Here is a 9,979-nt window from a genome sequence, read left to right as displayed (position 1 = left end):
TGTTGGCCAGCCAATATAGTTCAAGCTGTGAGCTAAAACACATTTTGGAAAAAGAGAGAGAGAGAGAGAGAGAGAGAGAGAGAGAGAGAGAGAGAGAGAGAGCAGCCAGCCTCCAGGAATCATATGTGCAGCCTCCACCCAGAAACTCCACCCTCTGAGCCTAAGGAAAAGCCAGCGTCCAGAATCCTGAATGGGGACCAGGAGGGACACACTGCCTTGGAGTTCAGACCCTGCCAGAAGCCCTCCATCAACTCCACATCAAACAGGTCAGGTCTTTTCCTTGCTAAAGCTCTGGTCCTTCCTGCTCACTGCCACCAGAGTCAGCAACGGCCTCCTGCCTGATGTCATTCCTGCCTCCCTACCTTTCCCACCATGTCTCCACCTCCAGAAACCAACAACGTAGACCACGGCCCTGCCATTATGAAGCCTCACTTCCTGTTTCCCCTTGGCTGAAAGGATTTCGGCATGGGAATAAGTACACCTATCTTAGCAGCGGTTCACCTGGGTTCTGACCATCACCCTGAAGCCAGATTGCCTTCAGGGAGCATGTCATGGCCACTGGGGGAACAGCAGGCACTTGCTCTCTCCTCAACAAACCCGGAAGTGTCTCTGCAGATGCTAACTGGATCAGTGTGCTTTCTGTCCCCAGGCTCTCATATCAGCCACACTCCCGTTCCACATGCTCGTTGGAAGAGCGCCTGGTGTACTTGTAGAAAGGGAGACAGAGCGCCTGGTGTACTTGTAGAAAGGGAGACAGAGCTGCCAGCAGCACTGAAGGTCCTTCATGGTCACTGTGGGACCAACCTGCACAGGGCTCAGATAGGGCTGTTGAGGGTGCAGCTGCCAGGGTGCTCCAGACAGAAGCAGGGTGGGTATGTGCTCTGAGTCCACCTGTTCCTGCACAAAGACACCTGCCAAAGCAGAGCAGGAAATCCAAGAGCCTGGCACCACCTCCACGGGACAAAGGCCCGGCAGTTTCTCCAAGGCAAAGACACAGCCTGGAGCTGGGGCCTGTTGTTTTTATGCTCTCGGGGACTCCCAAGGCTCAATCCTAGCTGCCTGTAGAGTCGCACGATGCACCATCAGCCTCAGCAATGGTACAGGGTACTCTGCTTTTGCACCTCCAAATCAATGCTAATGTGTTGTAAACCTATAATCCCAGCACCCAGGCTGCTGATGCAGGCGATTGCCTCAAGTTTCAAGCTTTTCTGGGCTACGTACTAAGACCCTATCTCAAAAAAAAAAAAATAAGACAACAACAAACAAAAATACAGCTAAATAAATAATCCCTGAGATTTAATGATCATATACACTGCCCTTAAATCATAAAACTTGGCCATAACATCAAATGCAGTATCCACACGGCTTTGTCAAATTCCTACAAATGATCTCACTTTCGTGGTTCATTTCCCTATTTTTTTCTCTGGCATTAATTACTTTTCTCTGCGATAGATAAGGCCACAGTAGATGTTTTCATACTACTTTTTGAGTGACTGTATGTTGCGAGCTTCCGACAACAGCAGCTGGAACTCTCTGGAGGGAGAGAAAGGTGGAAGTGTGGGGCCTGACCCCTCCTCCAGAATCAGGTCTTTCTGAAGGCGATGGCTGCCGGGCTCTGACTAGGAGTCTTTTTTCATCCCGACTTGGTGGTTCTTCAGCTGTCACAAGCCTGCCTCTCTTCAACCAAGGAGAAAACATCCAAGAAAGGAGGGAGTCGAGGGAGGTTGCACTCCCCCTCTCCTTAGCCAAACCCTCCAAGCTGTTCTTTCGGAACAATGTGGCGTTTGATAGGAGAGAAATAGCAAGCTACGGATTAGAAGGAAGTTTTGGAAGAAAGTCTGCCAAGCTCCTCTGTTATTGCTGGAGCCTCGGCTGCCGTCTGAAAAGGCCTCCTTAGAAGGCACCTTCACATGCTGGCAGTTTATGTTCAAGGAAAAATCAAATGGAATTTCCTTCCCAAAATATGACTTCAGGAGTCACTTATGATACAAACAAGGACACTGGGCCGTGAACAAACACAATGAGTGAATTGTTTCAGCTCTGCCTCTGATTAAGCTCCCGAGAACACAGCAATACATATTTGCAAGCATGTATACACACACGCGCACCCGTGCACACACACAGATCACTCTGCAAAGTACAGTAAGAACAATGGCTCACCTGTTCACCTTGAGGAAGTTCAACAGACCATCATCCCGCAGGACCCCAGCTGGCTCTCCTTTCTCCCTCCTCCTTCCCCCTGTCTATGCTTCCCTTAGGTCCTGGGTGGACTGGCTGATGAAGGCCCCCACGGGGTGGGGGGGGGACGGATGGGAGGAGCCCTGTACCACCGGACAACCAGAGGAAGTAGGAAGGCCACCTCTCCTGCCAAGGCCCCAACCTGCAGGTCAGGCCTCTGCTCTTCCTGTAAATCCCAGTGCAAAGTCCCCACACGATCACGTGACTACCTGGGCCGGAGTAGGCTAGAAGTCACGTTCTGGTTCTCTACTCGCCTCACCCAGCTGCAATGCAGAATTTCAGCCGTTTCCAGGTCACCCCGGTCACGGCTCCTTACACCTGACAGCATCACTGACTTGGATAACAAACAGTTCTGTGGTTACTTGAGCTCACTTCTTAACTCTTTATACAAACAGTTCAAGTCTGGAGAGGCATCCCAGGTGGGCAGGGCCAGGGGCCAGAATCTGGGGATAGTAATCACCCAGGTAGGGCTAGTGCATCCCCAGGAGAAACTCTAGGCTGGAGAAATATAGAAAATCAGTTCTACCAGGGTCAGCTATGAATCCTGGGTCAATAGTTCTCTCTGTGCTCAGAACTCTCTTTGATTTCTGGCTTGGGTTCCCCAAGCAGGAAGCAATGGGGAACTCAGCACCGTGAATGGGAGCGCAGCTATCTCAGGTTTGCAAGAAGCTTTCCTTCCGACAGTTCTCAAAGGGCCCATTTCTCTGGTGAGGTTCTCTTCTAGTCACCCTGTCCTTCAGGACACACTTCCGGTCCACTGCCTTGAAGACCAGACACCTCACTCCCTCTCTGAATGGGCCTCTGAGCCCCTGTGCCTAAGTAGCCACCCAAAATCTGGAAGAAACAGCGATGCTTCCGCCCTCCTGGTGTGGAGTGAAGATGTGTGTGCCTCTTCCTTCAGCTGCCTCTCTTTTCCCTTCCTCCCAATGTGGACTCATTGAGTAAGTCTCCTTTTTCAGCTTCCCATTTTTAGTTTGGCTCATTAAGGGTGGGTGGCCAGACTTCCTAGGGCACAGGTTGGGTACCCCCAAGTCTGATGATAATAGCATGACAGACAGGAGCAGAGGACTCTGAGACGGAATCTGGCCCACAAGGCAGTCCCTTCTTATAATAAGATCGGGAAGGTTACACGGCATAACAGCCAAGCACCCAGAGTCCCCTGCAAGATACAGGGAAGCTGGAGAGGAAGTGGATGTGTGACCACCACAGCCACAGCTGGCCCTTTTCTGGAAGTTCTTAGCTGGAGATCTGTAGGAAGTGTCCTGAGCAGGGGGCCTGTGATGTCGATGAGTAGGGAAGGGCTGTGGCAGGTGTCATGGCCTGACCTGGTCTGGATCCTCACAGTGTCCACTTAGAACAGCAACTCTGCTTTAGAGGAAGAAAAGGCAGACATCACACTTGGGAAGGAGGAGGCAAGAGGATGGAGAGTGTGCACAAAACTCCTGAGAGGGGCTGTGTCAGCAGAGACAATTGGCTCATTAGCTCCTGTGTGTGGAGAGGCTGGAATGCTGCAGGTCCAGGGGCTGATAACCTTATCTCAGGCTAGCTCTATCCCTATGTATCTATCCTTGTATCGGGCCTAACATCTTATCACTAATAGGTAAAAACTGTTCGGAATCTCATCAGACCAGCAGCATCCCGGACCCAGAAGCTAAGAATATCATCAGGTAGTATCTGAAGCCTAATGGCAGAGATTCCCCATCTTTGTCTAACCTGCCTCTCTGATGTTTCCACCAATGCAGTTTTTAAATGCTTGGCTTTATAACTCTCTTTGTTCTGTTACTATCTGTCTTAGTCGCCGTTCTATTGCTGTGAAGAGACACCATGACCAAGGCAACTCTTCTAAAAGGAATCGTGTAACTGGGGGCTTGCTTTCAATTTCAAAAGGTTAGTCCACGCTCGTCATGATGGGGAGCAGGCAGACATGGTCCTGGGGCAGGAGCGGAGAGCTTTATATCCTGATCCACAGGCAGCAGGCAGAGAGAGAAAAATAGCAGACCTGGGGTGAGCTTTTCAAACCACAGGACCCACCCCCAGTGACACATCTCCAGCAAGGCCACACCTCCTCATCCTTCTCAAACAGTTCCACTTCCTGGTGACTAAGCCTTCAAAACTATGAACCTATGGGGGCCATTCTTTTATTTATTTATTAAAGATTTCTGCCTCCTCCCCACCACCACCTCCTATTTCCTCCCCCTCCCCCTGATCAAGTCCTCCTCCCTCGTCAGCCAGAAGAGCAATCAGTGTTCCCTGCCCTGTGGGAAGTCCAAGGACCACCCGCCTCCATCCAGGTCTAGTAAGGTGAGCATCCTAGGCTCCTATGGGGGCCATTCTGATTCAAACCACTGCACTATAAAAACTCCACAAAACTGCTTCTATATAAGAACATGGCACCTGGGATCACCTAGATCCATGTTTCCCAGGTCATGGTCGCTCAGGTTTGGCTTCGAAATGAACTGTCTTTTATTCCCTTTGAGATGAGAGCTATATTTTTCCTGTCAGAAAGAGTTTGAGGCCCACTTGAGGTATGTGGCAAAATCTAAGACAACCTAGGACTGTAGGCAAGATCCTGCCTCAATGAATGAATGATTAAAGAGCAAACAAAACTAAAGTTTATTCTCAGCCCAATATGGGGAACTCTGTCACAGGAAAACAGATGCAAGTCACCCACCCAGAATGGCATTTTTACTATAAAAGAGGCGACATGAACTTTTAAAGCTACAGGAGAGAAGAAAGTCAGACATCAACATATTTGCCAGTGACATTTGGTGGAGCATCAGATGGGGTCAGCAGCAGAGCAGGGAAATACCGTCACAGGACTGTGGATGTCACATCCAGGCATTCTTAGCTTTAGGACTGGGGGCAGCACAGAGACCCTCGAAGCTTTAGTGATGCTTTTCAGCAAGGTTATCTGTCAGCCTAGGAGACGTCAGGTAAAAGCCTAGGAAGGTGGCCCAGCAGGTAAAGTACTCGCTCTTTGTACTGACTGTTCCTCTCTAGAGGATAGAATGTCAACACAAAAACACAGTTCTCACCTCAAAGGGAATAAGAGATAGTTTATTTGGGAGCCAAAATCTGAGTGATCATGGGCCCAGGGACCACAAGTTTCGGTGACCAAGTCCATGTTTAACAATGTGGAAGCGTTTCCATGGAGTTTTAAAACAACAGAACAAAGAGAGTTTTCAGGGAAGGCAATCCTAAAATACACTGACGGAAGCATTAAGAAGGCGTTTGCAGGAAGGCGGGGGAATCCCCGCTATAGGCTTCAGATTTATCTGACAGCTTTCTTAGCCTTTTGATTGGTGGAGTTCTTCCAAGTTTCAGAAGTATTTTATCTGTTGTCGGTGTATTAGGTCTCTCTAGGGGCAGGGTGTTAGGTCTGACACAGAGGTGGACATGAAATGACTGGTTTTTTTTTGTTGTTGTTGTTGTTGTTGTTTTTGGGTTTTTTTTTTTGTTTTTTTTACTTTTCGAGACAGGGTTTCTCTGTAGCTTTTGGTTCCTGTCCTGGAACTAGCTCTTGAAGACCAGGCTGGCCTCGAACTCACAGAGATCCACCTGCTCTGCCTCCCGAGTGCTGCGATTAAAGGCATGCGCCACACCCGCCCGGCTGAAATGACTGTTTTTAAGGCTAAAGTAAATTGTAATTAGGCTCTAGAACTGCAACATTCCAACCTCCCCATGTCTTGACAGTTTTAACCACTCCAGTGGCCTCTGTAGACTGAAATCCAGTAGGTGTTTGGCTCATGGGATGACTACACTCCCGCTGTGATTGTCTCTTACTACAGAGGCCAACAACCCCGGTCAGTTCATGAGGCCTGGTAGCTCAGCGGTCCCGGTGTGATATCACAAATCTGGAAGGTTTCTGGAGAACTACTGGTCCCCAGTCCACAGTAGAAGGCTGACAATGCTGGTTCTGATATCAGCGAAGGAATCAACTCAGAGGCAAGAGGGACGGTAGAGTAGGTAAAAGTCATATTGTTTTCCTTCTGCCATGCTCTTTGTATATGGGCTGCTACCGGAAGGTGCTGTCCACGATAGGGTTGGGTCTTCCCACATCAAATAAGGCAACCAGGACCGCTCTTCTGTGTTCACCTGGTGTTAACAGAACCTTTTTAGTTCTTTGAGATGGAGGGACTGAGGCCTTCATTCCTATTGGTTACTCAAAGCTTTCGGGGTGGCAGATGCCCACATAGGCCTCTCTCACATGGCAGGCTACTATCTCTAAGTCAGAAGAGCCACTCCCTCTGATTATCAGACCCTCTCTTAGAGAGCTTACCTGGTTAGGTCAGGCCCATGGAGAACAGTCCTCCTTTTGCCCAACTCAAAGTCAGCTGACAAGGGCTCCAGTGACTTAGCAACACATCTTCACCATTTTCCTGTAATACAATCTCACCTTGGAAATGCTGCCCATGGCACCACAGTCCTGAGCAGGATGTGTTTGCACCAGCTTCCCTTCCCAGAATTCTGCTACCCCAAGCCTGGGTTCCCCCCGTTAAGACTGGGCTTGTGTCTAGCAGCATACTGGGGCCCTAGTGTTCTGGCTGTTTGCAAGCAAACTGATATTCTCCCAGGGTGGACCAGGATGAGCCAGAATCCAGACAGTTGAGGGGTGGCATTCCTTCCCTCTGGGGTAACCCTGTACCAAAGGTCATTAGGGTGGTCTTCCCCTGCAAGGCCCTCTCTTGGAGACCTTGGACCAGTCAGCTCCTATCCCATACCTGACTGCTAATTCCTGAAGGGAGAGGATGGACGGGCAGCCCCAGGCCGGCCTGTCTGACCTGTGTGATGAAGTCATTCTAACCAAATGCTGAGAGAGACAAAGTTACAAAGCTCTGTGAACCAAAGGGTATGTCCTCAGGGCTTAGACATGATAAACTCTACTTCAGGGTTGGTGAGGACCCACAACTCGGAAATTCATATTGTAACCATCACTGCCATTTCTGGCAGCAGAAATGAGACAAAACAGTCCATAAGTAATTTGTGTTCATGGCAAAATCAGCATTATTTTCATAGTGTTCTATTTCTTTTTAAATTTCCAGACCGTTCACCAAACTTGCTGCCTGGGCACTGACAAGGATTCTCACTAAGACACTTCAGTAGGTCACGTCTACATGTACATAACATCCAGGGCACACATTTGCCTTTCAAGAGAAGTCAGAACTATGCCAGGCTTGGTGACACACCTATAGTCCCAGCACTCAGGGAGTGAGATGGAGGGGAGGGGGCAAGACAGCCTTGGCTTCACAATGAGATGCTATCTCAATAAAAAAAAAAGCAAAATTATAGAATTTAGTACAGTTGTAAGGGCTGCCAAGTCTAAGCAGACCCATCCCAATCTCTGTTCAGACAGTCCATGGCAGAGATTGTCTGTTTACCTAGACAGATCTTCCATGTGAGCTCCTTGCCGTCCTATGACCTCTAGAACTTTGACCTCTAGAACTATGACCTGCAGAATTCCCACCCTGTGCCCCACAGAAGCAGCCAGACCCAGTGCCGCTAAAACTGTGAGATTTTGGTAAACACTTTCATATATATGTATGTATATGTATCTCTGTGTGGGTTTGTGCATGCCATGTTGTGGGTGCCAGAAAGAGGACTTCAGATCCCCCAGCGCCAGAGCTATAAGCTCAACATGGGTTCTGAGAACTGAACCCAGATCCTATGGAAGAAGAGCAAGTCTATTAACCCCTAAGTCATCTCTCTGGCCTCCTTTTTATTACATTTTTATTCTTTTAATGTCTATGTACATATGTGCATGTGGACACACATGCCATGGTGAGCTTACTGAGGTCAAAGGACAACATGTGGGAATCCTTCCAGAACATAGGTCCCAGGGGTGGAATCTAGTCACCGGGCTTGGCTTTAAGTGTCTCCAGTTACCCAGAGCCATCCCACTGGCCCCTCATGTAGAACTTTCAGGAAGCTCTCTGGGTTTGCAGCAGACCGGCTGTCCTCTGTGCACAGACCACAGTTGTGGGCCCCATTGCTAATGCATCCACCTTTCCAACAGAAGTAACCAGATGATCATCTCTGGCCAGTCAGACATGCTGGTGCTGGCCTGGGGCGGGAGTGTAGGGCTGAGCTGCTCCTTTCTGGGGCTTCCTTGAAGAGATGTGGCTAAGGACAGACTGATAACCATCTGAGGTGCCCTCTTCTGCAATGCTCTAATCTCCGAAGGCCCTTGAGATAGACAGGAGCTGGGGACTGCCTCTCCCTGAAACTTTTACCCTTCTTATCTCAGTTTAAAATTCCAGTAGCGACTCCTGACTGCCAGGCTAAATTCCTCAGCTCAGAGATCAGTGCAGCACTTGGCTGACAGCCAGCACAGCAGGAAAGCAAGGAGGTCAGGTCCTGTCCCAGGTACCCCAGCAGGGGGAGACAGAGCCCCGCAGAGTGACAGGTCACTATCCAGGCTTCCTCAGCCCCAGGCAGAAAAGATTGAGAAAGGTCAGAGAAGACCTCACCCAAGGGAGGAAATGCTTCGGTGGGCACAGCCAAGAGGGCAGAATGAGCAGTGTAAGGCCAACTGTGTGCTCGGCAGGCAGAGCTGAGTGGGCAACAAGAGCAGCAGGTGGCAGAGCTGGCCCCAGATGCTTTGCCCAAGCTTGTCCCCACGCTATGAGCTACTGGATGCAGAGTACTCGGAACCAAAGAACACTACTTCCAGACTGTGCTCCCACATCCTAAAACCAACCAACCCAAGTAGCCCCAAGTCCTCTTCTGCGGCCTTCCAGGAACTCTGTCGTGGATCCACCCTTCCAGAAGCATCATCATGCGTCCCTGACCAGTCATAGCAAGGGACAGCTGCTGGGTGAGAGTGTTCCTAGAGCATCGATGCGTATGTAGCAAGGCATCTACATGTTTATCCTCATGTGGGATGGACCTGGTAGGACAGATAGGCTAGTCCATCCTGGCCAGTGCTCCAAGGTTCCAAACAACAACCCCGGGCTTCTCAGTGGTAGGAAGTCAGATAAGTGTAGTAGTGGCGTTCTCTGGAGAACCAGAATCAATGGTGTGTGTGTGTGTGTGTGTGTGTGTGTGTGTGTGTGTGTGTGTGTAAATTTATCACATTGGCTTATGTTAAAATAGCAACAAAAGCCGAATTGTGCTCCTGAAGGGATGAGAACCCAGTAGCTATCCGGTCCCTGCGGCTGACTGCCTCAGCAGTGGGAGTCATCCCAAAGTGGCTGTCTCTTACTGAAGAGACCGACAACCCCACAGTTGCTCAGCCAACGAGGCTGAGTGCCTCGGCAGTGCCAGTCTTGTGCCAAAAACCTGGAAGTTTCCTGGAGAGACGCTGGCCCTTAGTCCACAATGGAAACCTGGAAACGCTGGGTTCTGGGATCGGTGCTATCAGAGAAGGACCAGAAAGAACAGAACGCGTCAACTGTTTGCGAGAGGGCCATCTGTGCTGACAAGAGGGAAGGTCAACGGAGCAATCTTCCGTTGGCCATGCTTTTTTTTTTTTTAATCTGGGCTATGCTGTCCATGTCGATGAAGGCAGTCAAAATGGTCTTCAGGTGAGAATTCCTAAAGGGTGATACTACTTTGTAGCAAGTCAGCATCAAAACCAACAATATCAGCCCAGGGGAGGGCTGGGATGTGCTTTATCCTCTGTGTTCCTTCAGTTTTCTGTGTGTTAACTCTTTAAATTCTGGGTACCTGGGCCACCATTTGCAGGTCCTATCAGTGCTGGGGTGGAGGAGGGCGATAATTCAGCTCTTTCATCTCAATCACA

General features: G+C 49.6%; 1 protein-coding gene across 1 annotated transcript in view; it reads right to left on the bottom strand.

Moving 5' to 3' along the window:
* Window positions 1-2,209, bottom strand: part of Rab17 (RAB17, member RAS oncogene family) — a 17,699-nt gene extending 15,490 nt beyond the window's left edge. Inside the window, exon 1 of the mRNA XM_005361702.2 lies at window positions 2,161-2,209. The gene's annotated coding sequence lies outside the window, so the exon portion shown is untranslated. The remainder of the gene's footprint in view (window positions 1-2,160) is intronic.
* Window positions 2,210-9,979: the final 7,770 nt, after the last annotated feature.

Source organism: Microtus ochrogaster, linkage group LG4 (assembly GCF_000317375.1).
Source record: "Microtus ochrogaster isolate Prairie Vole_2 linkage group LG4, MicOch1.0, whole genome shotgun sequence".
NCBI classification, from domain to species: Eukaryota; Metazoa; Chordata; class Mammalia; order Rodentia; family Cricetidae; genus Microtus; species Microtus ochrogaster.
The sequence above is the reverse complement of the archived record's forward strand: the minus strand, read 5'-3'. Positions and strand labels throughout refer to the sequence as shown.